Below are 24081 nucleotides of genomic sequence, written 5' to 3'. Positions count from 1 at the left end.
AGTGTGATGACCAAATGATCATCACCCTGCGTGGAAGTTGACAGAGGATCCGAACCCGACTCGTCAGGAAGCACTACAGCATTCACTCGGCAATGGCCATAATATCTTGAATACACTGGTTAGAGAAAATGAAAGAAAATGTCCGATTGCCGATGCGTAACAACTTTGGCCCTTGTCAGTACTTGGGCGGGTGAGCGCATGGGAACACAGGGCAGTATTGGCAGTTTTACTTCCTATTTTTGTTTCTCCTTTGTTTTCGGAGCTACAGCCCGATTCGGCCAGGGAGACGCCACCGTGAAATGAAGGGGGCGTGCTGTGTGTCCATCGCCTCGCCTCGCCTCTCCTTACCTCTCTCAGTCGTTTCTCGTGCTTGTCGTTTTGATATAGGCCGATTTGAGAGCGTCAGCTCTCGCGTCAGCTGAGCAAAGTCGAGACAAGTCGAGACACACTAAGGGCTGGTATGCAGCGAGTAAGAGGGCGAAAAAACAATAGTTTAAGAGCGCGTGGCAAAAGTACTCATACGCGAAATTAAAAGCCTGCTGCGGTGGCCGGGAATCGAACCCGGATCAACTGCTTGGAAGGCAACTATGCTGACCATTACACCACCACCGCACAAGCGAGCGCCCCGCCACCGCGCTGAGTCGGCTTCCCGCCTGTCGGCAGCGGCCGAAGGTGATCGTACCCGGCAGGCGCATTTCGAGGCAGGCTAGGGGAGCACATCCAGACGCATTCGGACAGCGTATCCGTGCACATTTCGCATCCTTTGGCAAGAGTCGGCGCCGGCGGCGCAAGAGTACGCAGAGGACCGCGTTCTGGCGGCATCTTTAAGCAGTGCAGTGCAGGATTCAGCGTCTGCAGCATCTTCTCCACAGAATGCTACGGCGCTTGACGGCAGTCCCACTCTCCCTTGAGACATCTGCTCGGGAAGCAGCGTGAAGGTACCGCTGGCCCGAGCATCGGTGGTTCAGTGGTAGAATGCTCGCCTGCCACGCGGGCGGCCCGGGTTCGATTCCCGGCCGATGCATCATTTTGTTTTTTCTCCGGTAGGGGTGCTGCGTGTCTTTCGCACTCGAACTGCGTGAGCCATGAGAATGAACCGCGGGATTCCGTGTGGAAAGAACCAATCATGCAGCGCGGACGACTGCTCGTTTGGACTCCTGCGTGCTATTGTACATACTGGCGTCGGCCTAGCATCGCAAGTTGCCTGCCGCGCCGTGAATGCACGTGTAGCAACAGAAAAAATGAGCCAGGGAGTGCAGACTCTCTACCACTTGTATTCGGTACTTACCAAGATTCCAGAAGGTCTAACGATCGCCTGCCTCGGTAGCGCAGTAGGCAGCGCGTAAGTCTCATAATCTTAAGGTCGTGAGTTCGATCCTCACCCGGGGCATCTAATTTTCTGTGACTGAAGGTGGTGCTGTTGCTAGGGCGCCAGCTTATTTCTTGTTTGTTATCCGCAACGTTTCAACGCTTCAGCGGGAAAATGTTTACTTCCTGTTATTGCTACATACAGCTTCCCTATTCCTCTTCTCCCAGCAGAGCATGAAGCCAAAAGCATTGCTCTGCGACGTTTGAGGTGCGCGCCTTGCCAGTCAGTATGTGCAAAGATGCTCGCAAAGAGAGCGACAATGCGGCAAGCGACCGTACGAACGGTCGAATGAAACGGCCGCATCCGGTGTGGTCTAGTGGCTAGGATACCTGGCTTTCACCCAGGAGGCCCGGGTTCGATTCCCGGTACCGGAACGGAATTTTTTCCACACGAATCGTGACAAGTTTGAGCTGTCCGAGCGGCCGTTTCCCGTCCTGCTCGCAATATAGCTACTGTTTCGTGACCGTCAGCAGAATATAGACTAGGGAAGCAGACACACGACGACCATAGGAATGGTGTATGGCTTCATGCCACCTGATTCCAGCGTAGGGCTGAGCAACTGCATCTGCCGAGGCCCGTTAGCTCAGTTGGTTAGAGCGTCGTGCTAATAACGCGAAGGTCGTGGGTTCGATCCCCCCACGGGCCACTTCTCTTTTACTACTGCGAAAAGGCAGCGCCGATTTCAGCTGGCGAGTGTGATGACCAAATGATCATCACCCTGCGTGGAAGTTGACAGAGGATCCGAACCCGACTCGTCAGGAAGCACTACAGCATTCACTCGGCAATGGCCATAATATCTTGAATACACTGGTTAGAGAAAATGAAAGAAAATGTCCGATTGCCGATGCGTAACAACTTTGGCCCTTGTCAGTACTTGGGCGGGTGAGCGCATGGGAACACAGGGCAGTATTGGCAGTTTTACTTCCTATTTTTGTTTCTCCTTTGTTTTCGGAGCTACAGCCCGATTCGGCCAGGGAGACGCCACCGTGAAATGAAGGGGGCGTGCTGTGTGTCCATCGCCTCGCCTCGCCTCTCCTTACCTCTCTCAGTCGTTTCTCGTGCTTGTCGTTTTGATATAGGCCGATTTGAGAGCGTCAGCTCTCGCGTCAGCTGAGCAAAGTCGAGACAAGTCGAGACACACTAAGGGCTGGTATGCAGCGAGTAAGAGGGCGAAAAAACAATAGTTTAAGAGCGCGTGGCAAAAGTACTCATACGCGAAATTAAAAGCCTGCTGCGGTGGCCGGGAATCGAACCCGGATCAACTGCTTGGAAGGCAACTATGCTGACCATTACACCACCACCGCACAAGCGAGCGCCCCGCCACCGCGCTGAGTCGGCTTCCCGCCTGTCGGCAGCGGCCGAAGGTGATCGTACCCGGCAGGCGCATTTCGAGGCAGGCTAGGGGAGCACATCCAGACGCATTCGGACAGCGTATCCGCGCACATTTCGCATCCTTTGGCAAGAGTCGGCGCCGGCGGCGCAAGAGTACGCAGAGGACCGCGTTCTGGCGGCATCTTTAAGCAGTGCAGTGCAGGATTCAGCGTCTGCAGCATCTTCTCCACAGAATGCTACGGCGCTTGACGGCAGTCCCACTTTCCCTTGAGACATCTGCTCGGGAAGCAGCGTGAAGGTACCGCTGGCCCGAGCATCGGTGGTTCAGTGGTAGAATGCTCGCCTGCCACGCGGGCGGCCCGGGTTCGATTCCCGGCCGATGCATCATTTTGTTTTTTCTCCGGTAGGGGTGCTGCGTGTCTTTCGCACTCGAACTGCGTGAGCCATGAGAATGAACCGCGGGATTCCGTGTGGAAAGAACCAATCATGCAGCGCGGACGACTGCTCGTTTGGACTCCTGCGTGCTATTGTACATACTGGCGTCGGCCTAGCATCGCAAGTTGCCTGCCGCGCCGTGAATGCACGTGTAGCAACAGAAAAAATGAGCCAGGGAGTGCAGACTCTCTACCACTTGTATTCGGTACTTACCAAGATTCCAGAAGGTCTAACGATCGCCTGCCTCGGTAGCGCAGTAGGCAGCGCGTAAGTCTCATAATCTTAAGGTCGTGAGTTCGATCCTCACCCGGGGCATCTAATTTTCTGTGACTGAAGGTGGTGCTGTTGCTAGGGCGCCAGCTTATTTCTTGTTTGTTATCCGCAACGTTTCAACGCTTCAGCGGGAAAATGTTTACTTCCTGTTATTGCTACATACAGCTTCCCTATTCCTCTTCTCCCAGCAGAGCATGAAGCCAAAAGCATTGCTCTGCGACGTTTGAGGTGCGCGCCTTGCCAGTCAGTATGTGCAAAGATGCTCGCAAAGAGAGCGACAATGCGGCAAGCGACCGTACGAACGGTCGAATGAAACGGCCGCATCCGGTGTGGTCTAGTGGCTAGGATACCTGGCTTTCACCCAGGAGGCCCGGGTTCGATTCCCGGTACCGGAACGGAATTTTTTCCACACGAATCGTGACAAGTTTGAGCTGTCCGAGCGGCCGTTTCCCGTCCTGCTCGCAATATAGCTACTGTTTCGTGACCGTCAGCAGAATATAGACTAGGGAAGCAGACACACGACGACCATAGGAATGGTGTATGGCTTCATGCCACCTGATTCCAGCGTAGGGCTGAGCAACTGCATCTGCCGAGGCCCGTTAGCTCAGTTGGTTAGAGCGTCGTGCTAATAACGCGAAGGTCGTGGGTTCGATCCCCCCACGGGCCACTTCTCTTTTACTACTGCGAAAAGGCAGCGCCGATTTCAGCTGGCGAGTGTGATGACCAAATGATCATCACCCTGCGTGGAAGTTGACAGAGGATCCGAACGCGACTCGTCGGGAAGCACTACAGCATTCACTCGGCAATGGCCATAATATTTTGAATACACTGGTTAGAGAAAATGAAAGAAAATGTCCGATTGCCGATGCGTAACAACTTTGGCCCTTGTCAGTACTTGGGCGGGTGAGCGCATGGGAACACAGGGCAGTATTGGCAGTTTTACTTCCTATTTTTGTTTCTCCTTTGTTTTCGGAGCTACAGCCCGATTCGGCCAGGGAGACGCCACCGTGAAATGAAGGGGGCGTGCTGTGTGTCCATCGCCTCGCCTCGCCTCTCCTTACCTCTCTCAGTCGTTTCTCGTGCTTGTCGTTTTGATATAGGCCGATTTGAGAGCGTCAGCTCTCGCGTCAGCTGAGCAAAGTCGAGACAAGTCGAGACACACTAAGGGCTGGTATGCAGCGAGTAAGAGGGCGAAAAAACAATAGTTTAAGAGCGCGTGGCAAAAGTACTCATACGCGAAATTAAAAGCCTGCTGCGGTGGCCGGGAATCGAACCCGGATCAACTGCTTGGAAGGCAACTATGCTGACCATTACACCACCACCGCACAAGCGAGCGCCCCGCCACCGCGCTGAGTCGGCTTCCCGCCTGTCGGCAGCGGCCGAAGGTGATCGTACCCGGCAGGCGCATTTCGAGGCAGGCTAGGGGAGCACATCCAGACGCATTCGGACAGCGTATCCGCGCACATTTCGCATCCTTTGGCAAGAGTCGGCGCCGGCGGCGCAAGAGTACGCAGAGGACCGCGTTCTGGCGGCATCTTTAAGCAGTGCAGTGCAGGATTCAGCGTCTGCAGCATCTTCTCCACAGAATGCTACGGCGCTTGACGGCAGTCCCACTTTCCCTTGAGACATCTGCTCGGGAAGCAGCGTGAAGGTACCGCTGGCCCGAGCATCGGTGGTTCAGTGGTAGAATGCTCGCCTGCCACGCGGGCGGCCCGGGTTCGATTCCCGGCCGATGCATCATTTTGTTTTTTCTCCGGTAGGGGTGCTGCGTGTCTTTCGCACTCGAACTGCGTGAGCCATGAGAATGAACCGCGGGATTCCGTGTGGAAAGAACCAATCATGCAGCGCGGACGACTGCTCGTTTGGACTCCTGCGTGCTATTGTACATACTGGCGTCGGCCTAGCATCGCAAGTTGCCTGCCGCGCCGTGAATGCACGTGTAGCAACAGAAAAAATGAGCCAGGGAGTGCAGACTCTCTACCACTTGTATTCGGTACTTACCAAGATTCCAGAAGGTCTAACGATCGCCTGCCTCGGTAGCGCAGTAGGCAGCGCGTAAGTCTCATAATCTTAAGGTCGTGAGTTCGATCCTCACCCGGGGCATCTAATTTTCTGTGACTGAAGGTGGTGCTGTTGCTAGGGCGCCAGCTTATTTCTTGTTTGTTATCCGCAACGTTTCAACGCTTCAGCGGGAAAATGTTTACTTCCTGTTATTGCTACATACAGCTTCCCTATTCCTCTTCTCCCAGCAGAGCATGAAGCCAAAAGCATTGCTCTGCGACGTTTGAGGTGCGCGCCTTGCCAGTCAGTATGTGCAAAGATGCTCGCAAAGAGAGCGACAATGCGGCAAGCGACCGTACGAACGGTCGAATGAAACGGCCGCATCCGGTGTGGTCTAGTGGCTAGGATACCTGGCTTTCACCCAGGAGGCCCGGGTTCGATTCCCGGTACCGGAACGGAATTTTTTCCACACGAATCGTGACAAGTTTGAGCTGTCCGAGCGGCCGTTTCCCGTCCTGCTCGCAATATAGCTACTGTTTCGTGACCGTCAGCAGAATATAGACTAGGGAAGCAGACACACGACGACCATAGGAATGGTGTATGGCTTCATGCCACCTGATTCCAGCGTAGGGCTGAGCAACTGCATCTGCCGAGGCCCGTTAGCTCAGTTGGTTAGAGCGTCGTGCTAATAACGCGAAGGTCGTGGGTTCGATCCCCCCACGGGCCACTTCTCTTTTACTACTGCGAAAAGGCAGCGCCGATTTCAGCTGGCGAGTGTGATGACCAAATGATCATCACCCTGCGTGGAAGTTGACAGAGGATCCGAACCCGACTCGTCGGGAAGCACTACAGCATTCACTCGGCAATGGCCATAATATCTTGAATACACTGGTTAGAGAAAATGAAAGAAAATGTCCGATTGCCGATGCGTAACAACTTTGGCCCTTGTCAGTACTTGGGCGGGTGAGCGCATGGGAACACAGGGCAGTATTGGCAGTTTTACTTCCTATTTTTGTTTCTCCTTTGTTTTCGGAGCTACAGCCCGATTCGGCCAGGGAGACGCCACCGTGAAATGAAGGGGGCGTGCTGTGTGTCCATCGCCTCGCCTCGCCTCTCCTTACCTCTCTCAGTCGTTTCTCGTGCTTGTCGTTTTGATATAGGCCGATTTGAGAGCGTCAGCTCTCGCGTCAGCTGAGCAAAGTCGAGACAAGTCGAGACACACTAAGGGCTGGTATGCAGCGAGTAAGAGGGCGAAAAAACAATAGTTTAAGAGCGCGTGGCAAAAGTACTCATACGCGAAATTAAAAGCCTGCTGCGGTGGCCGGGAATCGAACCCGGATCAACTGCTTGGAAGGCAACTATGCTGACCATTACACCACCACCGCACAAGCGAGCGCCCCGCCACCGCGCTGAGTCGGCTTCCCGCCTGTCGGCAGCGGCCGAAGGTGATCGTACCCGGCAGGCGCATTTCGAGGCAGGCTAGGGGAGCACATCCAGACGCATTCGGACAGCGTATCCGCGCACATTTCGCATCCTTTGGCAAGAGTCGGCGCCGGCGGCGCAAGAGTACGCAGAGGACCGCGTTCTGGCGGCATCTTTAAGCAGTGCAGTGCAGGATTCAGCGTCTGCAGCATCTTCTCCACAGAATGCTACGGCGCTTGACGGCAGTCCCACTTTCCCTTGAGACATCTGCTCGGGAAGCAGCGTGAAGGTACCGCTGGCCCGAGCATCGGTGGTTCAGTGGTAGAATGCTCGCCTGCCACGCGGGCGGCCCGGGTTCGATTCCCGGCCGATGCATCATTTTGTTTTTTCTCCGGTAGGGGTGCTGCGTGTCTTTCGCACTCGAACTGCGTGAGCCATGAGAATGAACCGCGGGATTCCGTGTGGAAAGAACCAATCATGCAGCGCGGACGACTGCTCGTTTGGACTCCTGCGTGCTATTGTACATACTGGCGTCGGCCTAGCATCGCAAGTTGCCTGCCGCGCCGTGAATGCACGTGTAGCAACAGAAAAAATGAGCCAGGGAGTGCAGACTCTCTACCACTTGTATTCGGTACTTACCAAGATTCCAGAAGGTCTAACGATCGCCTGCCTCGGTAGCGCAGTAGGCAGCGCGTAAGTCTCATAATCTTAAGGTCGTGAGTTCGATCCTCACCCGGGGCATCTAATTTTCTGTGACTGAAGGTGGTGCTGTTGCTAGGGCGCCAACTTATTTCTTGTTTGTTATCCGCAACGTTTCAACGCTTCAGCGGGAAAATGTTTACTTCCTGTTATTGCTACATACAGCTTCCCTATTCCTCTTCTCCCAGCAGAGCATGAAGCCAAAAGCATTGCTCTGCGACGTTTGAGGTGCGCGCCTTGCCAGTCAGTATGTGCAAAGATGCTCGCAAAGAGAGCGACAATGCGGCAAGCGACCGTACGAACGGTCGAATGAAACGGCCGCATCCGGTGTGGTCTAGTGGCTAGGATACCTGGCTTTCACCCAGGAGGCCCGGGTTCGATTCCCGGTACCGGAACGGAATTTTTTCCACACGAATCGTGACAAGTTTGAGCTGTCCGAGCGGCCGTTTCCCGTCCTGCTCGCAATATAGCTACTGTTTCGTGACCGTCAGCAGAATATAGACTAGGGAAGCAGACACACGACGACCATAGGAATGGTGTATGGCTTCATGCCACCTGATTCCAGCGTAGGGCTGAGCAACTGCATCTGCCGAGGCCCGTTAGCTCAGTTGGTTAGAGCGTCGTGCTAATAACGCGAAGGTCGTGGGTTCGATCCCCCCACGGGCCACTTCTCTTTTACTACTGCGAAAAGGCAGCGCCGATTTCAGCTGGCGAGTGTGATGACCAAATGATCATCACCCTGCGTGGAAGTTGACAGAGGATCCGAACCCGACTCGTCAGGAAGCACTACAGCATTCACTCGGCAATGGCCATAATATCTTGAATACACTGGTTAGAGAAAATGAAAGAAAATGTCCGATTGCCGATGCGTAACAACTTTGGCCCTTGTCAGTACTTGGGCGGGTGAGCGCATGGGAACACAGGGCAGTATTGGCAGTTTTACTTCCTATTTTTGTTTCTCCTTTGTTTTCGGAGCTACAGCCCGATTCGGCCAGGGAGACGCCACCGTGAAATGAAGGGGGCGTGCTGTGTGTCCATCGCCTCGCCTCGCCTCTCCTTACCTCTCTCAGTCGTTTCTCGTGCTTGTCGTTTTGATATAGGCCGATTTGAGAGCGTCAGCTCTCGCGTCAGCTGAGCAAAGTCGAGACAAGTCGAGACACACTAAGGGCTGGTATGCAGCGAGTAAGAGGGCGAAAAAACAATAGTTTAAGAGCGCGTGGCAAAAGTACTCATACGCGAAATTAAAAGCCTGCTGCGGTGGCCGGGAATCGAACCCGGATCAACTGCTTGGAAGGCAACTATGCTGACCATTACACCACCACCGCACAAGCGAGCGCCCCGCCACCGCGCTGAGTCGGCTTCCCGCCTGTCGGCAGCGGCCGAAGGTGATCGTACCCGGCAGGCGCATTTCGAGGCAGGCTAGGGGAGCACATCCAGACGCATTCGGACAGCGTATCCGCGCACATTTCGCATCCTTTGGCAAGAGTCGGCGCCGGCGGCGCAAGAGTACGCAGAGGACCGCGTTCTGGCGGCATCTTTAAGCAGTGCAGTGCAGGATTCAGCGTCTGCAGCATCTTCTCCACAGAATGCTACGGCGCTTGACGGCAGTCCCACTTTCCCTTGAGACATCTGCTCGGGAAGCAGCGTGAAGGTACCGCTGGCCCGAGCATCGGTGGTTCAGTGGTAGAATGCTCGCCTGCCACGCGGGCGGCCCGGGTTCGATTCCCGGCCGATGCATCATTTTGTTTTTTCTCCGGTAGGGGTGCTGCGTGTCTTTCGCACTCGAACTGCGTGAGCCATGAGAATGAACCGCGGGATTCCGTGTGGAAAGAACCAATCATGCAGCGCGGACGACTGCTCGTTTGGACTCCTGCGTGCTATTGTACATACTGGCGTCGGCCTAGCATCGCAAGTTGCCTGCCGCGCCGTGAATGCACGTGTAGCAACAGAAAAAATGAGCCAGGGAGTGCAGACTCTCTACCACTTGTATTCGGTACTTACCAAGATTCCAGAAGGTCTAACGATCGCCTGCCTCGGTAGCGCAGTAGGCAGCGCGTAAGTCTCATAATCTTAAGGTCGTGAGTTCGATCCTCACCCGGGGCATCTAATTTTCTGTGACTGAAGGTGGTGCTGTTGCTAGGGCGCCAGCTTATTTCTTGTTTGTTATCCGCAACGTTTCAACGCTTCAGCGGGAAAATGTTTACTTCCTGTTATTGCTACATACAGCTTCCCTATTCCTCTTCTCCCAGCAGAGCATGAAGCCAAAAGCATTGCTCTGCGACGTTTGAGGTGCGCGCCTTGCCAGTCAGTATGTGCAAAGATGCTCGCAAAGAGAGCGACAATGCGGCAAGCGACCGTACGAACGGTCGAATGAAACGGCCGCATCCGGTGTGGTCTAGTGGCTAGGATACCTGGCTTTCACCCAGGAGGCCCGGGTTCGATTCCCGGTACCGGAACGGAATTTTTTCCACACGAATCGTGACAAGTTTGAGCTGTCCGAGCGGCCGTTTCCCGTCCTGCTCGCAATATAGCTACTGTTTCGTGACCGTCAGCAGAATATAGACTAGGGAAGCAGACACACGACGACCATAGGAATGGTGTATGGCTTCATGCCACCTGATTCCAGCGTAGGGCTGAGCAACTGCATCTGCCGACGCCCGTTAGCTCAGTTGGTTAGAGCGTCGTGCTAATAACGCGAAGGTCGTGGGTTCGATCCCCCCACGGGCCACTTCTCTTTTACTACTGCGAAAAGGCAGCGCCGATTTCAGCTGGCGAGTGTGATGACCAAATGATCATCACCCTGCGTGGAAGTTGACAGAGGATCCGAACCCGACTCGTCGGGAAGCACTACAGCATTCACTCGGCAATGGCCATAATATCTTGAATACACTGGTTAGAGAAAATGAAAGAAAATGTCCGATTGCCGATGCGTAACAACTTTGGCCCTTGTCAGTACTTGGGCGGGTGAGCGCATGGGAACACAGGGCAGTATTGGCAGTTTTACTTCCTATTTTTGTTTCTCCTTTGTTTTCGGAGCTACAGCCCGATTCGGCCAGGGAGACGCCACCGTGAAATGAAGGGGGCGTGCTGTGTGTCCATCGCCTCGCCTCGCCTCTCCTTACCTCTCTCAGTCGTTTCTCGTGCTTGTCGTTTTGATATAGGCCGATTTGAGAGCGTCAGCTCTCGCGTCAGCTGAGCAAAGTCGAGACAAGTCGAGACACACTAAGGGCTGGTATGCAGCGAGTAAGAGGGCGAAAAAACAATAGTTTAAGAGCGCGTGGCAAAAGTACTCATACGCGAAATTAAAAGCCTGCTGCGGTGGCCGGGAATCGAACCCGGATCAACTGCTTGGAAGGCAACTATGCTGACCATTACACCACCACCGCACAAGCGAGCGCCCCGCCACCGCGCTGAGTCGGCTTCCCGCCTGTCGGCAGCGGCCGAAGGTGATCGTACCCGGCAGGCGCATTTCGAGGCAGGCTAGGGGAGCACATCCAGACGCATTCGGACAGCGTATCCGCGCACATTTCGCATCCTTTGGCAAGAGTCGGCGCCGGCGGCGCAAGAGTACGCAGAGGACCGCGTTCTGGCGGCATCTTTAAGCAGTGCAGTGCAGGATTCAGCGTCTGCAGCATCTTCTCCACAGAATGCTACGGCGCTTGACGGCAGTCCCACTTTCCCTTGAGACATCTGCTCGGGAAGCAGCGTGAAGGTACCGCTGGCCCGAGCATCGGTGGTTCAGTGGTAGAATGCTCGCCTGCCACGCGGGCGGCCCGGGTTCGATTCCCGGCCGATGCATCATTTTGTTTTTTCTCCGGTAGGGGTGCTGCGTGTCTTTCGCACTCGAACTGCGTGAGCCATGAGAATGAACCGCGGGATTCCGTGTGGAAAGAACCAATCATGCAGCGCGGACGACTGCTCGTTTGGACTCCTGCGTGCTATTGTACATACTGGCGTCGGCCTAGCATCGCAAGTTGCCTGCCGCGCCGTGAATGCACGTGTAGCAACAGAAAAAATGAGCCAGGGAGTGCAGACTCTCTACCACTTGTATTCGGTACTTACCAAGATTCCAGAAGGTCTAACGATCGCCTGCCTCGGTAGCGCAGTAGGCAGCGCGTAAGTCTCATAATCTTAAGGTCGTGAGTTCGATCCTCACCCGGGGCATCTAATTTTCTGTGACTGAAGGTGGTGCTGTTGCTAGGGCGCCAGCTTATTTCTTGTTTGTTATCCGCAACGTTTCAACGCTTCAGCGGGAAAATGTTTACTTCCTGTTATTGCTACATACAGCTTCCCTATTCCTCTTCTCCCAGCAGAGCATGAAGCCAAAAGCATTGCTCTGCGACGTTTGAGGTGCGCGCCTTGCCAGTCAGTATGTGCAAAGATGCTCGCAAAGAGAGCGACAATGCGGCAAGCGACCGTACGAACGGTCGAATGAAACGGCCGCATCCGGTGTGGTCTAGTGGCTAGGATACCTGGCTTTCACCCAGGAGGCCCGGGTTCGATTCCCGGTACCGGAACGGAATTTTTTCCACACGAATCGTGACAAGTTTGAGCTGTCCGAGCGGCCGTTTCCCGTCCTGCTCGCAATATAGCTACTGTTTCGTGACCGTCAGCAGAATATAGACTAGGGAAGCAGACACACGACGACCATAGGAATGGTGTATGGCTTCATGCCACCTGATTCCAGCGTAGGGCTGAGCAACTGCATCTGCCGAGGCCCGTTAGCTCAGTTGGTTAGAGCGTCGTGCTAATAACGCGAAGGTCGTGGGTTCGATCCCCCCACGGGCCACTTCTCTTTTACTACTGCGAAAAGGCAGCGCCGATTTCAGCTGGCGAGTGTGATGACCAAATGATCATCACCCTGCGTGGAAGTTGACAGAGGATCCGAACCCGACTCGTCGGGAAGCACTACAGCATTCACTCGGCAATGGCCATAATATCTTGAATACACTGGTTAGAGAAAATGAAAGAAAATGTCCGATTGCCGATGCGTAACAACTTTGGCCCTTGTCAGTACTTGGGCGGGTGAGCGCATGGGAACACAGGGCAGTATTGGCAGTTTTACTTCCTATTTTTGTTTCTCCTTTGTTTTCGGAGCTACAGCCCGATTCGGCCAGGGAGACGCCACCGTGAAATGAAGGGGGCGTGCTGTGTGTCCATCGCCTCGCCTCGCCTCTCCTTACCTCTCTCAGTCGTTTCTCGTGCTTGTCGTTTTGATATAGGCCGATTTGAGAGCGTCAGCTCTCGCGTCAGCTGAGCAAAGTCGAGACAAGTCGAGACACACTAAGGGCTGGTATGCAGCGAGTAAGAGGGCGAAAAAACAATAGTTTAAGAGCGCGTGGCAAAAGTACTCATACGCGAAATTAAAAGCCTGCTGCGGTGGCCGGGAATCGAACCCGGATCAACTGCTTGGAAGGCAACTATGCTGACCATTACACCACCACCGCACAAGCGAGCGCCCCGCCACCGCGCTGAGTCGGCTTCCCGCCTGTCGGCAGCGGCCGAAGGTGATCGTACCCGGCAGGCGCATTTCGAGGCAGGCTAGGGGAGCACATCCAGACGCATTCGGACAGCGTATCCGCGCACATTTCGCATCCTTTGGCAAGAGTCGGCGCCGGCGGCGCAAGAGTACGCAGAGGACCGCGTTCTGGCGGCATCTTTAAGCAGTGCAGTGCAGGATTCAGCGTCTGCAGCATCTTCTCCACAGAATGCTACGGCGCTTGACGGCAGTCCCACTTTCCCTTGAGACATCTGCTCGGGAAGCAGCGTGAAGGTACCGCTGGCCCGAGCATCGGTGGTTCAGTGGTAGAATGCTCGCCTGCCACGCGGGCGGCCCGGGTTCGATTCCCGGCCGATGCATCATTTTGTTTTTTCTCCGGTAGGGGTGCTGCGTGTCTTTCGCACTCGAACTGCGTGAGCCATGAGAATGAACCGCGGGATTCCGTGTGGAAAGAACCAATCATGCAGCGCGGACGACTGCTCGTTTGGACTCCTGCGTGCTATTGTACATACTGGCGTCGGCCTAGCATCGCAAGTTGCCTGCCGCGCCGTGAATGCACGTGTAGCAACAGAAAAAATGAGCCAGGGAGTGCAGACTCTCTACCACTTGTATTCGGTACTTACCAAGATTCCAGAAGGTCTAACGATCGCCTGCCTCGGTAGCGCAGTAGGCAGCGCGTAAGTCTCATAATCTTAAGGTCGTGAGTTCGATCCTCACCCGGGGCATCTAATTTTCTGTGACTGAAGGTGGTGCTGTTGCTAGGGCGCCAGCTTATTTCTTGTTTGTTATCCGCAACGTTTCAACGCTTCAGCGGGAAAATGTTTACTTCCTGTTATTGCTACATACAGCTTCCCTATTCCTCTTCTCCCAGCAGAGCATGAAGCCAAAAGCATTGCTCTGCGACGTTTGAGGTGCGCGCCTTGCCAGTCAGTATGTGCAAAGATGCTCGCAAAGAGAGCGACAATGCGGCAAGCGACCGTACGAACGGTCGAATGAAACGGCCGCATCCGGTGTGGTCTAGTGGCTAGGATACCTGGCTTTCACCCAGGAGGCCCGGGTTCGATTCCCGGTACCGGAACGGAATTTTTTCCACACGAATCGTGACAAGTTTGAGCTGTCCGAGCGGCCGTTTCCCGTCCTGCTCGCAATATAGCTACTGTTTCGTGACCGTCAGCAGAATATAGACTAGGGAAGCAGACACACGACGACCATAGGAATGGTGTATGGCTTCATGCCACCTGATTCCAGCGTAGGGCTGAGCAACTGCATCTGCCGAGGCCCGTTAGCTCAGTTGGTTAGAGCGTCGTGCTAATAACGCGAAGGTCGTGGGTTCGATCCCCCCACGGGCCACTTCTCTTTTACTACTGCGAAAAGGCAGCGCCGATTTCAGCTGGCGAGTGTGATGACCAAATGATCATCACCCTGCGTGGAAGTTGACAGAGGATCCGAACCCGACTCGTCGGGAAGCACTACAGCATTCACTCGGCAATGGCCATAATATCTTGAATACACTGGTTAGAGAAAATGAAAGAAAATGTCCGATTGCCGATGCGTAACAACTTTGGCCCTTGTCAGTACTTGGGCGGGTGAGCGCATGGGAACACAGGGCAGTATTGGCAGTTTTACTTCCTATTTTTGTTTCTCCTTTGTTTTCGGAGCTACAGCCCGATTCGGCCAGGGAGACGCCACCGTGAAATGAAGGGGGCGTGCTGTGTGTCCATCGCCTCGCCTCGCCTCTCCTTACCTCTCTCAGTCGTTTCTCGTGCTTGTCGTTTTGATATAGGCCGATTTGAGAGCGTCAGCTCTCGCGTCAGCTGAGCAAAGTCGAGACAAGTCGAGACACACTAAGGGCTGGTATGCAGCGAGTAAGAGGGCGAAAAAACAATAGTTTAAGAGCGCGTGGCAAAAGTACTCATACGCGAAATTAAAAGCCTGCTGCGGTGGCCGGGAATCGAACCCGGATCAACTGCTTGGAAGGCAACTATGCTGACCATTACACCACCACCGCACAAGCGAGCGCCCCGCCACCGCGCTGAGTCGGCTTCCCGCCTGTCGGCAGCGGCCGAAGGTGATCGTACCCGGCAGGCGCATTTCGAGGCAGGCTAGGGGAGCACATCCAGACGCATTCGGACAGCGTATCCGCGCACATTTCGCATCCTTTGGCAAGAGTCGGCGCCGGCGGCGCAAGAGTACGCAGAGGACCGCGTTCTGGCGGCATCTTTAAGCAGTGCAGTGCAGGATTCAGCGTCTGCAGCATCTTCTCCACAGAATGCTACGGCGCTTGACGGCAGTCCCACTTTCCCTTGAGACATCTGCTCGGGAAGCAGCGTGAAGGTACCGCTGGCCCGAGCATCGGTGGTTCAGTGGTAGAATGCTCGCCTGCCACGCGGGCGGCCCGGGTTCGATTCCCGGCCGATGCATCATTTTGTTTTTTCTCCGGTAGGGGTGCTGCGTGTCTTTCGCACTCGAACTGCGTGAGCCATGAGAATGAACCGCGGGATTCCGTGTGGAAAGAACCAATCATGCAGCGCGGACGACTGCTCGTTTGGACTCCTGCGTGCTATTGTACATACTGGCGTCGGCCTAGCATCGCAAGTTGCCTGCCGCGCCGTGAATGCACGTGTAGCAACAGAAAAAATGAGCCAGGGAGTGCAGACTCTCTACCACTTGTATTCGGTACTTACCAAGATTCCAGAAGGTCTAACGATCGCCTGCCTCGGTAGCGCAGTAGGCAGCGCGTAAGTCTCATAATCTTAAGGTCGTGAGTTCGATCCTCACCCGGGGCATCTAATTTTCTGTGACTGAAGGTGGTGCTGTTGCTAGGGCGCCAGCTTATTTCTTGTTTGTTATCCGCAACGTTTCAACGCTTCAGCGGGAAAATGTTTACTTCCTGTTATTGCTACATACAGCTTCCCTATTCCTCTTCTCCCAGCAGAGCATGAAGCCAAAAGCATTGCTCTGCGACGTTTGAGGTGCGCGCCTTGCCAGTCAGTATGTGCAAAGATGCTCGCAAAGAGAGCGACAATGCGGCAAGCGACCGTACGAACGGTCGAATGAAACGGCCGCATCCGGTGTGGTCTAGTGGCTAGGATACCTGGCTTTCACCCAGGAGGCCCGGGTTCGATTCCCGGTACCGGAACGGAATTTTTTCCACACGAATCGTGACAAGTTTGAGCTGTCCGAGCGGCCGTTTCCCGTCCTGCTCGCAATATAGCTACTGTTTCGTGACCGTCAGCAGAATATAGACTAGGGAAGCAGACACACGACGACCATAGGAATGGTGTATGGCTTCATGCCACCTGATTCCAGCGTAGGGCTGAGCAACTGCATCTGCCGAGGCCCGTTAGCTCAGTTGGTTAGAGCGTCGTGCTAATAACGCGAAGGTCGTGGGTTCGATCCCCCCACGGGCCACTTCTCTTTTACTACTGCGAAAAGGCAGCGCCGATTTCAGCTGGCGAGTGTGATGACCAAATGATCATCACCCTGCGTGGAAGTTGACAGAGGATCCGAACCCGACTCGTCGGGAAGCACTACAGCATTCACTCGGCAATGGCCATAATATCTTGAATACACTGGTTAGAGAAAATGAAAGAAAATGTCCGATTGCCGATGCGTAACAACTTTGGCCCTTGTCAGTACTTGGGCGGGTGAGCGCATGGGAACACAGGGCAGTATTGGCAGTTTTACTTCCTATTTTTGTTTCTCCTTTGTTTTCGGAGCTACAGCCCGATTCGGCCAGGGAGACGCCACCGTGAAATGAAGGGGGCGTGCTGTGTGTCCATCGCCTCGCCTCGCCTCTCCTTACCTCTCTCAGTCGTTTCTCGTGCTTGTCGTTTTGATATAGGCCGATTTGAGAGCGTCAGCTCTCGCGTCAGCTGAGCAAAGTCGAGACAAGTCGAGACACACTAAGGGCTGGTATGCAGCGAGTAAGAGGGCGAAAAAACAATAGTTTAAGAGCGCGTGGCAAAAGTACTCATACGCGAAATTAAAAGCCTGCTGCGGTGGCCGGGAATCGAACCCGGATCAACTGCTTGGAAGGCAACTATGCTGACCATTACACCACCACCGCACAAGCGAGCGCCCCGCCACCGCGCTGAGTCGGCTTCCCGCCTGTCGGCAGCGGCCGAAGGTGATCGTACCCGGCAGGCGCATTTCGAGGCAGGCTAGGGGAGCACATCCAGACGCATTCGGACAGCGTATCCGCGCACATTTCGCATCCTTTGGCAAGAGTCGGCGCCGGCGGCGCAAGAGTACGCAGAGGACCGCGTTCTGGCGGCATCTTTAAGCAGTGCAGTGCAGGATTCAGCGTCTGCAGCATCTTCTCCACAGAATGCTACGGCGCTTGACGGCAGTCCCACTTTCCCTTGAGACATCTGCTCGGGAAGCAGCGTGAAGGTACCGCTGGCCCGAGCATCGGTGGTTCAGTGGTAGAATGCTCGCCTGCCACGCGGGCGGCCCGGGTTCGATTCCCGGCCGATGCATCATTTTGTTTTTTCTCCGGTAGGGGTGCTGCGTGTCTTTCGCACTCGAACTGCGTGAGCCATGAGAATGAACCGCGGGATTCCGTGTGGAAAGAACCAATCATGCAGCGCGGACGACTGCTCGTTTGGACTCCTGCGTGCTATTGTACATACTGGCGTCGGCCTAGCATCGCAAGTTGCCTGCCGCGCCGTGAATGCACGTGTAGCAACAGAAAAAATGAGCCAGGGAGTGCAGACTCTCTACCACTTGTATTCGGTACTTACCAAGATTCCAGAAGGTCTAACGATCGCCTGCCTCGGTAGCGCAGTAGGCAGCGCGTAAGTCTCATAATCTTAAGGTCGTGAGTTCGATCCTCACCCGGGGCATCTAATTTTCTGTGACTGAAGGTGGTGCTGTTGCTAGGGCGCCAGCTTATTTCTTGTTTGTTATCCGCAACGTTTCAACGCTTCAGCGGGAAAATGTTTACTTCCTGTTATTGCTACATACAGCTTCCCTATTCCTCTTCTCCCAGCAGAGCATGAAGCCAAAAGCATTGCTCTGCGACGTTTGAGGTGCGCGCCTTGCCAGTCAGTATGTGCAAAGATGCTCGCAAAGAGAGCGACAATGCGGCAAGCGACCGTACGAACGGTCGAATGAAACGGCCGCATCCGGTGTGGTCTAGTGGCTAGGATACCTGGCTTTCACCCAGGAGGCCCGGGTTCGATTCCCGGTACCGGAACGGAATTTTTTCCACACGAATCGTGACAAGTTTGAGCTGTCCGAGCGGCCGTTTCCCGTCCTGCTCGCAATATAGCTACTGTTTCGTGACCGTCAGCAGAATATAGACTAGGGAAGCAGACACACGACGACCATAGGAATGGTGTATGGCTTCATGCCACCTGATTCCAGCGTAGGGCTGAGCAACTGCATCTGCCGAGGCCCGTTAGCTCAGTTGGTTAGAGCGTCGTGCTAATAACGCGAAGGTCGTGGGTTCGATCCCCCCACGGGCCACTTCTCTTTTACTACTGCGAAAAGGCAGCGCCGATTTCAGCTGGCGAGTGTGATGACCAAATGATCATCACCCTGCGTGGAAGTTGACAGAGGATCCGAACCCGACTCGTCGGGAAGCACTACAGCATTCACTCGGCAATGGCCATAATATCTTGAATACACTGGTTAGAGAAAATGAAAGAAAATGTCCGATTGCCGATGCGTAACAACTTTGGCCCTTGTCAGTACTTGGGCGGGTGAGCGCATGGGAACACAGGGCAGTATTGGCAGTTTTACTTCCTATTTTTGTTTCTCCTTTGTTTTCGGAGCTACAGCCCGATTCGGCCAGGGAGACGCCACCGTGAAATGAAGGGGGCGTGCTGTGTGTCCATCGCCTCGCCTCGCCTCTCCTTACCTCTCTCAGTCGTTTCTCGTGCTTGTCGTTTTGATATAGGCCGATTTGAGAGCGTCAGCTCTCGCGTCAGCTGAGCAAAGTCGAGACAAGTCGAGACACACTAAGGGCTGGTATGCAGCGAGTAAGAGGGCGAAAAAACAATAGTTTAAGAGCGCGTGGCAAAAGTACTCATACGCGAAATTAAAAGCCTGCTGCGGTGGCCGGGAATCGAACCCGGATCAACTGCTTGGAAGGCAACTATGCTGACCATTACACCACCACCGCACAAGCGAGCGCCCCGCCACCGCGCTGAGTCGGCTTCCCGCCTGTCGGCAGCGGCCGAAGGTGATCGTACCCGGCAGGCGCATTTCGAGGCAGGCTAGGGGAGCACATCCAGACGCATTCGGACAGCGTATCCGCGCACATTTCGCATCCTTTGGCAAGAGTCGGCGCCGGCGGCGCAAGAGTACGCAGAGGACCGCGTTCTGGCGGCATCTTTAAGCAGTGCAGTGCAGGATTCAGCGTCTGCAGCATCTTCTCCACAGAATGCTACGGCGCTTGACGGCAGTCCCACTTTCCCTTGAGACATCTGCTCGGGAAGCAGCGTGAAGGTACCGCTGGCCCGAGCATCGGTGGTTCAGTGGTAGAATGCTCGCCTGCCACGCGGGCGGCCCGGGTTCGATTCCCGGCCGATGCATCATTTTGTTTTTTCTCCGGTAGGGGTGCTGCGTGTCTTTCGCACTCGAACTGCGTGAGCCATGAGAATGAACCGCGGGATTCCGTGTGGAAAGAACCAATCATGCAGCGCGGACGACTGCTCGTTTGGACTCCTGCGTGCTATTGTACATACTGGCGTCGGCCTAGCATCGCAAGTTGCCTGCCGCGCCGTGAATGCACGTGTAGCAACAGAAAAAATGAGCCAGGGAGTGCAGACTCTCTACCACTTGTATTCGGTACTTACCAAGATTCCAGAAGGTCTAACGATCGCCTGCCTCGGTAGCGCAGTAGGCAGCGCGTAAGTCTCATAATCTTAAGGTCGTGAGTTCGATCCTCACCCGGGGCATTTAATTTTCTGTGACTGAAGGTGGTGCTGTTGCTAGGGCGCCAGCTTATTTCTTGTTTGTTATCCGCAACGTTTCAACGCTTCAGCGGGAAAATGTTTACTTCCTGTTATTGCTACATACAGCTTCCCTATTCCTCTTCTCCCAGCAGAGCATGAAGCCAAAAGCATTGCTCTGCGACGTTTGAGGTGCGCGCCTTGCCAGTCAGTATGTGCAAAGATGCTCGCAAAGAGAGCGACAATGCGGCAAGCGACCGTACGAACGGTCGAATGAAACGGCCGCATCCGGTGTGGTCTAGTGGCTAGGATACCTGGCTTTCACCCAGGAGGCCCGGGTTCGATTCCCGGTACCGGAACGGAATTTTTTCCACACGAATCGTGACAAGTTTGAGCTGTCCGAGCGGCCGTTTCCCGTCCTGCTCGCAATATAGCTACTGTTTCGTGACCGTCAGCAGAATATAGACTAGGGAAGCAGACACACGACGACCATAGGAATGGTGTATGGCTTCATGCCACCTGATTCCAGCGTAGGGCTGAGCAACTGCATCTGCCGAGGCCCGTTAGCTCAGTTGGTTAGAGCGTCGTGCTAATAACGCGAAGGTCGTGGGTTCGATCCCCCCACGGGCCACTTCTCTTTTACTACTGCGAAAAGGCAGCGCCGATTTCAGCTGGCGAGTGTGATGACCAAATGATCATCACCCTGCGTGGAAGTTGACAGAGGATCCGAACCCGACTCGTCGGGAAGCACTACAGCATTCACTCGGCAATGGCCATAATATCTTGAATACACTGGTTAGAGAAAATGAAAGAAAATGTCCGATTGCCGATGCGTAACAACTTTGGCCCTTGTCAGTACTTGGGCGGGTGAGCGCATGGGAACACAGGGCAGTATTGGCAGTTTTACTTCCTATTTTTGTTTCTCCTTTGTTTTCGGAGCTACAGCCCGATTCGGCCAGGGAGACGCCACCGTGAAATGAAGGGGGCGTGCTGTGTGTCCATCGCCTCGCCTCGCCTCTCCTTACCTCTCTCAGTCGTTTCTCGTGCTTGTCGTTTTGATATAGGCCGATTTGAGAGCGTCAGCTCTCGCGTCAGCTGAGCAAAGTCGAGACAAGTCGAGACACACTAAGGGCTGGTATGCAGCGAGTAAGAGGGCGAAAAAACAATAGTTTAAGAGCGCGTGGCAAAAGTACTCATACGCGAAATTAAAAGCCTGCTGCGGTGGCCGGGAATCGAACCCGGATCAACTGCTTGGAAGGCAACTATGCTGACCATTACACCACCACCGCACAAGCGAGCGCCCCGCCACCGCGCTGAGTCGGCTTCCCGCCTGTCGGCAGCGGCCGAAGGTGATCGTACCCGGCAGGCGCATTTCGAGGCAGGCTAGGGGAGCACATCCAGACGCATTCGGACAGCGTATCCGCGCACATTTCGCATCCTTTGGCAAGAGTCGGCGCCGGCGGCGCAAGAGTACGCAGAGGACCGCGTTCTGGCGGCATCTTTAAGCAGTGCAGTGCAGGATTCAGCGTCTGCAGCATCTTCTCCACAGAATGCTACGGCGCTTGACGGCAGTCCCACTTTCCCTTGAGACATCTGCTCGGGAAGCAGCGTGAAGGTACCGCTGGCCCGAGCATCGGTGGTTCAGTGGTAGAATGCTCGCCTGCCACGCGGGCGGCCCGGGTTCGATTCCCGGCCGATGCATCATTTTGTTTTTTCTCCGGTAGGGGTGCTGCGTGTCTTTCGCACTCGAACTGCGTGAGCCATGAGAATGAACCGCGGGATTCCGTGTGGAAAGAACCAATCATGCAGCGCGGACGACTGCTCGTTTGGACTCCTGCGTGCTATTGTACATACTGGCGTCGGCCTAGCATCGCAAGTTGCCTGCCGCGCCGTGAATGCACGTGTAGCAACAGAAAAAATGAGCCAGGGAGTGCAGACTCTCTACCACTTGTATTCGGTACTTACCAAGATTCCAGAAGGTCTAACGATCGCCTGCCTCGGTAGCGCAGTAGGCAGCGCGTAAGTCTCATAATCTTAAGGTCGTGAGTTCGATCCTCACCCGGGGCATCTAATTTTCTGTGACTGAAGGTGGTGCTGTTGCTAGGGCGCCAACTTATTTCTTGTTTGTTATCCGCAACGTTTCAACGCTTCAGCGGGAAAATGTTTACTTCCTGTTATTGCTACATACAGCTTCCCTATTCCTCTTCTCCCAGCAGAGCATGAAGCCAAAAGCATTGCTCTGCGACGTTTGAGGTGCGCGCCTTGCCAGTCAGTATGTGCAAAGATGCTCGCAAAGAGAGCGACAATGCGGCAAGCGACCGTACGAACGGTCGAATGAAACGGCCGCATCCGGTGTGGTCTAGTGGCTAGGATACCTGGCTTTCACCCAGGAGGCCCGGGTTCGATTCCCGGTACCGGAACGGAATTTTTTCCACACGAATCGTGACAAGTTTGAGCTGTCCGAGCGGCCGTTTCCCGTCCTGCTCGCAATATAGCTACTGTTTCGTGACCGTCAGCAGAATATAGACTAGGGAAGCAGACACACGACGACCATAGGAATGGTGTATGGCTTCATGCCACCTGATTCCAGCGTAGGGCTGAGCAACTGCATCTGCCGAGGCCCGTTAGCTCAGTTGGTTAGAGCGTCGTGCTAATAACGCGAAGGTCGTGGGTTCGATCCCCCCACGGGCCACTTCTCTTTTACTACTGCGAAAAGGCAGCGCCGATTTCAGCTGGCGAGTGTGATGACCAAATGATCATCACCCTGCGTGGAAGTTGACAGAGGATCCGAACCCGACTCGTCGGGAAGCACTACAGCATTCACTCGGCAATGGCCATAATATCTTGAATACACTGGTTAGAGAAAATGAAAGAAAATGTCCGATTGCCGATGCGTAACAACTTTGGCCCTTGTCAGTACTTGGGCGGGTGAGCGCATGGGAACACAGGGCAGTATTGGCAGTTTTACTTCCTATTTTTGTTTCTCCTTTGTTTTCGGAGCTACAGCCCGATTCGGCCAGGGAGACGCCACCGTGAAATGAAGGGGGCGTGCTGTGTGTCCATCGCCTCGCCTCGCCTCTCCTTACCTCTCTCAGTCGTTTCTCGTGCTTGTCGTTTTGATATAGGCCGATTTGAGAGCGTCAGCTCTCGCGTCAGCTGAGCAAAGTCGAGACAAGTCGAGACACACTAAGGGCTGGTATGCAGCGAGTAAGAGGGCGAAAAAACAATAGTTTAAGAGCGCGTGGCAAAAGTACTCATACGCGAAATTAAAAGCCTGCTGCGGTGGCCGGGAATCGAACCCGGATCAACTGCTTGGAAGGCAACTATGCTGACCATTACACCACCACCGCACAAGCGAGCGCCCCGCCACCGCGCTGAGTCGGCTTCCCGCCTGTCGGCAGCGGCCGAAGGTGATCGTACCCGGCAGGCGCATTTCGAGGCAGGCTAGGGGAGCACATCCAGACGCATTCGGACAGCGCATCCGCGCACATTTCGCATCCTTTGGCAAGAGTCGGCGCCGGCGGCGCAAGAGTACGCAGAGGACCGCGTTCTGGCGGCATCTTTAAGCAGTGCAGTGCAGGATTCAGCGTCTGCAGCATCTTCTCCACAGAATGCTACGGCGCTTGACGGCAGTCCCACTTTCCCTTGAGACATCTGCTCGGGAAGCAGCGTGAAGGTACCGCTGGCCCGAGCATCGGTGGTTCAGTGGTAGAATGCTCGCCTGCCACGCGGGCGGCCCGGGTTCGATTCCCGGCCGATGCATCATTTTGTTTTTTCTCCGGTAGGGGTGCTGCGTGTCTTTCGCACTCGAACTGCGTGAGCCATGAGAATGAACCGCGGGATTCCGTGTGGAAAGAACCAATCATGCAGCGCGGACGACTGCTCGTTTGGACTCCTGCGTGCTATTGTACATACTGGCGTCGGCCTAGCATCGCAAGTTGCCTGCCGCGCCGTGAATGCACGTGTAGCAACAGAAAAAATGAGCCAGGGAGTGCAGACTCTCTACCACTTGTATTCGGTACTTACCAAGATTCCAGAAGGTCTAACGATCGCCTGCCTCGGTAGCGCAGTAGGCAGCGCGTAAGTCTCATAATCTTAAGGTCGTGAGTTCGATCCTCACCCGGGGCATCTAATTTTCTGTGACTGAA

The 24081-nt window shown here is 54.7% G+C and overlaps 58 non-coding genes across 58 annotated transcripts; 46 read left to right on the top strand and 12 right to left on the bottom strand.

Annotated features, from left to right (window-relative positions):
• Nucleotides 1-540: 540 nt before the first annotated feature.
• Nucleotides 541-612, bottom strand: Trnag-ucc. Its single transcript has one exon. It is a non-coding gene; the product is annotated as a tRNA-Gly (tRNA).
• Nucleotides 613-953: 341 nt separating this feature from the next.
• Trnag-gcc lies at nt 954-1024 on the top strand. Its single transcript has one exon. It is a non-coding gene; the product is annotated as a tRNA-Gly (tRNA).
• A 293-nt stretch (nt 1025-1317) lies between these two features.
• Trnam-cau lies at nt 1318-1390 on the top strand. Its single transcript has one exon. It is a non-coding gene; the product is annotated as a tRNA-Met (tRNA).
• Nucleotides 1391-1671: 281 nt separating this feature from the next.
• On the top strand, nt 1672-1743 carry Trnae-uuc. The gene has a single exon. It is a non-coding gene; the product is annotated as a tRNA-Glu (tRNA).
• Nucleotides 1744-1941: 198 nt separating this feature from the next.
• Nucleotides 1942-2015, top strand: Trnai-aau. Its single transcript has one exon. It is a non-coding gene; the product is annotated as a tRNA-Ile (tRNA).
• A 586-nt stretch (nt 2016-2601) lies between these two features.
• Nucleotides 2602-2673, bottom strand: Trnag-ucc. Its single transcript has one exon. It is a non-coding gene; the product is annotated as a tRNA-Gly (tRNA).
• Nucleotides 2674-3014: 341 nt separating this feature from the next.
• On the top strand, nt 3015-3085 carry Trnag-gcc. The gene has a single exon. It is a non-coding gene; the product is annotated as a tRNA-Gly (tRNA).
• A 293-nt stretch (nt 3086-3378) lies between these two features.
• On the top strand, nt 3379-3451 carry Trnam-cau. Its single transcript has one exon. It is a non-coding gene; the product is annotated as a tRNA-Met (tRNA).
• Nucleotides 3452-3732: 281 nt separating this feature from the next.
• Nucleotides 3733-3804, top strand: Trnae-uuc. The gene has a single exon. It is a non-coding gene; the product is annotated as a tRNA-Glu (tRNA).
• Nucleotides 3805-4002: 198 nt separating this feature from the next.
• Trnai-aau lies at nt 4003-4076 on the top strand. Its single transcript has one exon. It is a non-coding gene; the product is annotated as a tRNA-Ile (tRNA).
• A 586-nt stretch (nt 4077-4662) lies between these two features.
• Trnag-ucc lies at nt 4663-4734 on the bottom strand. Its single transcript has one exon. It is a non-coding gene; the product is annotated as a tRNA-Gly (tRNA).
• Nucleotides 4735-5075: 341 nt separating this feature from the next.
• Trnag-gcc lies at nt 5076-5146 on the top strand. Its single transcript has one exon. It is a non-coding gene; the product is annotated as a tRNA-Gly (tRNA).
• Nucleotides 5147-5439: 293 nt separating this feature from the next.
• On the top strand, nt 5440-5512 carry Trnam-cau. The gene has a single exon. It is a non-coding gene; the product is annotated as a tRNA-Met (tRNA).
• A 281-nt stretch (nt 5513-5793) lies between these two features.
• Nucleotides 5794-5865, top strand: Trnae-uuc. Its single transcript has one exon. It is a non-coding gene; the product is annotated as a tRNA-Glu (tRNA).
• Nucleotides 5866-6063: 198 nt separating this feature from the next.
• On the top strand, nt 6064-6137 carry Trnai-aau. Its single transcript has one exon. It is a non-coding gene; the product is annotated as a tRNA-Ile (tRNA).
• Nucleotides 6138-6723: 586 nt separating this feature from the next.
• Trnag-ucc lies at nt 6724-6795 on the bottom strand. The gene has a single exon. It is a non-coding gene; the product is annotated as a tRNA-Gly (tRNA).
• Nucleotides 6796-7136: 341 nt separating this feature from the next.
• On the top strand, nt 7137-7207 carry Trnag-gcc. Its single transcript has one exon. It is a non-coding gene; the product is annotated as a tRNA-Gly (tRNA).
• Nucleotides 7208-7500: 293 nt separating this feature from the next.
• Nucleotides 7501-7573, top strand: Trnam-cau. The gene has a single exon. It is a non-coding gene; the product is annotated as a tRNA-Met (tRNA).
• A 281-nt stretch (nt 7574-7854) lies between these two features.
• On the top strand, nt 7855-7926 carry Trnae-uuc. The gene has a single exon. It is a non-coding gene; the product is annotated as a tRNA-Glu (tRNA).
• Nucleotides 7927-8124: 198 nt separating this feature from the next.
• Nucleotides 8125-8198, top strand: Trnai-aau. Its single transcript has one exon. It is a non-coding gene; the product is annotated as a tRNA-Ile (tRNA).
• Nucleotides 8199-8784: 586 nt separating this feature from the next.
• Nucleotides 8785-8856, bottom strand: Trnag-ucc. The gene has a single exon. It is a non-coding gene; the product is annotated as a tRNA-Gly (tRNA).
• Nucleotides 8857-9197: 341 nt separating this feature from the next.
• Trnag-gcc lies at nt 9198-9268 on the top strand. The gene has a single exon. It is a non-coding gene; the product is annotated as a tRNA-Gly (tRNA).
• Nucleotides 9269-9561: 293 nt separating this feature from the next.
• Trnam-cau lies at nt 9562-9634 on the top strand. The gene has a single exon. It is a non-coding gene; the product is annotated as a tRNA-Met (tRNA).
• Nucleotides 9635-9915: 281 nt separating this feature from the next.
• Trnae-uuc lies at nt 9916-9987 on the top strand. Its single transcript has one exon. It is a non-coding gene; the product is annotated as a tRNA-Glu (tRNA).
• A 198-nt stretch (nt 9988-10185) lies between these two features.
• On the top strand, nt 10186-10259 carry Trnai-aau. The gene has a single exon. It is a non-coding gene; the product is annotated as a tRNA-Ile (tRNA).
• Nucleotides 10260-10845: 586 nt separating this feature from the next.
• Trnag-ucc lies at nt 10846-10917 on the bottom strand. Its single transcript has one exon. It is a non-coding gene; the product is annotated as a tRNA-Gly (tRNA).
• A 341-nt stretch (nt 10918-11258) lies between these two features.
• On the top strand, nt 11259-11329 carry Trnag-gcc. The gene has a single exon. It is a non-coding gene; the product is annotated as a tRNA-Gly (tRNA).
• Nucleotides 11330-11622: 293 nt separating this feature from the next.
• Nucleotides 11623-11695, top strand: Trnam-cau. The gene has a single exon. It is a non-coding gene; the product is annotated as a tRNA-Met (tRNA).
• A 281-nt stretch (nt 11696-11976) lies between these two features.
• Trnae-uuc lies at nt 11977-12048 on the top strand. Its single transcript has one exon. It is a non-coding gene; the product is annotated as a tRNA-Glu (tRNA).
• A 198-nt stretch (nt 12049-12246) lies between these two features.
• On the top strand, nt 12247-12320 carry Trnai-aau. Its single transcript has one exon. It is a non-coding gene; the product is annotated as a tRNA-Ile (tRNA).
• Nucleotides 12321-12906: 586 nt separating this feature from the next.
• Trnag-ucc lies at nt 12907-12978 on the bottom strand. Its single transcript has one exon. It is a non-coding gene; the product is annotated as a tRNA-Gly (tRNA).
• Nucleotides 12979-13319: 341 nt separating this feature from the next.
• Nucleotides 13320-13390, top strand: Trnag-gcc. The gene has a single exon. It is a non-coding gene; the product is annotated as a tRNA-Gly (tRNA).
• A 293-nt stretch (nt 13391-13683) lies between these two features.
• Nucleotides 13684-13756, top strand: Trnam-cau. The gene has a single exon. It is a non-coding gene; the product is annotated as a tRNA-Met (tRNA).
• Nucleotides 13757-14037: 281 nt separating this feature from the next.
• Nucleotides 14038-14109, top strand: Trnae-uuc. Its single transcript has one exon. It is a non-coding gene; the product is annotated as a tRNA-Glu (tRNA).
• Nucleotides 14110-14307: 198 nt separating this feature from the next.
• Trnai-aau lies at nt 14308-14381 on the top strand. The gene has a single exon. It is a non-coding gene; the product is annotated as a tRNA-Ile (tRNA).
• Nucleotides 14382-14967: 586 nt separating this feature from the next.
• Trnag-ucc lies at nt 14968-15039 on the bottom strand. Its single transcript has one exon. It is a non-coding gene; the product is annotated as a tRNA-Gly (tRNA).
• A 341-nt stretch (nt 15040-15380) lies between these two features.
• Nucleotides 15381-15451, top strand: Trnag-gcc. Its single transcript has one exon. It is a non-coding gene; the product is annotated as a tRNA-Gly (tRNA).
• Nucleotides 15452-15744: 293 nt separating this feature from the next.
• Nucleotides 15745-15817, top strand: Trnam-cau. Its single transcript has one exon. It is a non-coding gene; the product is annotated as a tRNA-Met (tRNA).
• Nucleotides 15818-16098: 281 nt separating this feature from the next.
• Nucleotides 16099-16170, top strand: Trnae-uuc. The gene has a single exon. It is a non-coding gene; the product is annotated as a tRNA-Glu (tRNA).
• A 198-nt stretch (nt 16171-16368) lies between these two features.
• Trnai-aau lies at nt 16369-16442 on the top strand. Its single transcript has one exon. It is a non-coding gene; the product is annotated as a tRNA-Ile (tRNA).
• Nucleotides 16443-17028: 586 nt separating this feature from the next.
• Nucleotides 17029-17100, bottom strand: Trnag-ucc. The gene has a single exon. It is a non-coding gene; the product is annotated as a tRNA-Gly (tRNA).
• Nucleotides 17101-17441: 341 nt separating this feature from the next.
• Trnag-gcc lies at nt 17442-17512 on the top strand. Its single transcript has one exon. It is a non-coding gene; the product is annotated as a tRNA-Gly (tRNA).
• A 293-nt stretch (nt 17513-17805) lies between these two features.
• Trnam-cau lies at nt 17806-17878 on the top strand. The gene has a single exon. It is a non-coding gene; the product is annotated as a tRNA-Met (tRNA).
• Nucleotides 17879-18159: 281 nt separating this feature from the next.
• On the top strand, nt 18160-18231 carry Trnae-uuc. Its single transcript has one exon. It is a non-coding gene; the product is annotated as a tRNA-Glu (tRNA).
• A 198-nt stretch (nt 18232-18429) lies between these two features.
• On the top strand, nt 18430-18503 carry Trnai-aau. Its single transcript has one exon. It is a non-coding gene; the product is annotated as a tRNA-Ile (tRNA).
• Nucleotides 18504-19089: 586 nt separating this feature from the next.
• Trnag-ucc lies at nt 19090-19161 on the bottom strand. The gene has a single exon. It is a non-coding gene; the product is annotated as a tRNA-Gly (tRNA).
• Nucleotides 19162-19502: 341 nt separating this feature from the next.
• Nucleotides 19503-19573, top strand: Trnag-gcc. Its single transcript has one exon. It is a non-coding gene; the product is annotated as a tRNA-Gly (tRNA).
• A 293-nt stretch (nt 19574-19866) lies between these two features.
• Trnam-cau lies at nt 19867-19939 on the top strand. The gene has a single exon. It is a non-coding gene; the product is annotated as a tRNA-Met (tRNA).
• A 281-nt stretch (nt 19940-20220) lies between these two features.
• Nucleotides 20221-20292, top strand: Trnae-uuc. Its single transcript has one exon. It is a non-coding gene; the product is annotated as a tRNA-Glu (tRNA).
• Nucleotides 20293-20490: 198 nt separating this feature from the next.
• Nucleotides 20491-20564, top strand: Trnai-aau. Its single transcript has one exon. It is a non-coding gene; the product is annotated as a tRNA-Ile (tRNA).
• A 586-nt stretch (nt 20565-21150) lies between these two features.
• Trnag-ucc lies at nt 21151-21222 on the bottom strand. The gene has a single exon. It is a non-coding gene; the product is annotated as a tRNA-Gly (tRNA).
• Nucleotides 21223-21563: 341 nt separating this feature from the next.
• On the top strand, nt 21564-21634 carry Trnag-gcc. Its single transcript has one exon. It is a non-coding gene; the product is annotated as a tRNA-Gly (tRNA).
• A 293-nt stretch (nt 21635-21927) lies between these two features.
• Trnam-cau lies at nt 21928-22000 on the top strand. The gene has a single exon. It is a non-coding gene; the product is annotated as a tRNA-Met (tRNA).
• Nucleotides 22001-22281: 281 nt separating this feature from the next.
• Trnae-uuc lies at nt 22282-22353 on the top strand. The gene has a single exon. It is a non-coding gene; the product is annotated as a tRNA-Glu (tRNA).
• Nucleotides 22354-22551: 198 nt separating this feature from the next.
• Nucleotides 22552-22625, top strand: Trnai-aau. The gene has a single exon. It is a non-coding gene; the product is annotated as a tRNA-Ile (tRNA).
• Nucleotides 22626-23211: 586 nt separating this feature from the next.
• On the bottom strand, nt 23212-23283 carry Trnag-ucc. Its single transcript has one exon. It is a non-coding gene; the product is annotated as a tRNA-Gly (tRNA).
• Nucleotides 23284-23624: 341 nt separating this feature from the next.
• On the top strand, nt 23625-23695 carry Trnag-gcc. The gene has a single exon. It is a non-coding gene; the product is annotated as a tRNA-Gly (tRNA).
• Nucleotides 23696-23988: 293 nt separating this feature from the next.
• On the top strand, nt 23989-24061 carry Trnam-cau. Its single transcript has one exon. It is a non-coding gene; the product is annotated as a tRNA-Met (tRNA).
• The last annotated feature ends 20 nt before the right edge of the window (nt 24062-24081 follow it).

Source organism: Schistocerca americana, chromosome 2 (genome assembly GCF_021461395.2).
Source record: "Schistocerca americana isolate TAMUIC-IGC-003095 chromosome 2, iqSchAmer2.1, whole genome shotgun sequence".
Taxonomy (NCBI): Eukaryota; Metazoa; Arthropoda; class Insecta; order Orthoptera; family Acrididae; genus Schistocerca; species Schistocerca americana.
Note: the sequence above shows the minus strand (reverse complement) of the source record. Positions and strands in the feature narration are given on the sequence as shown.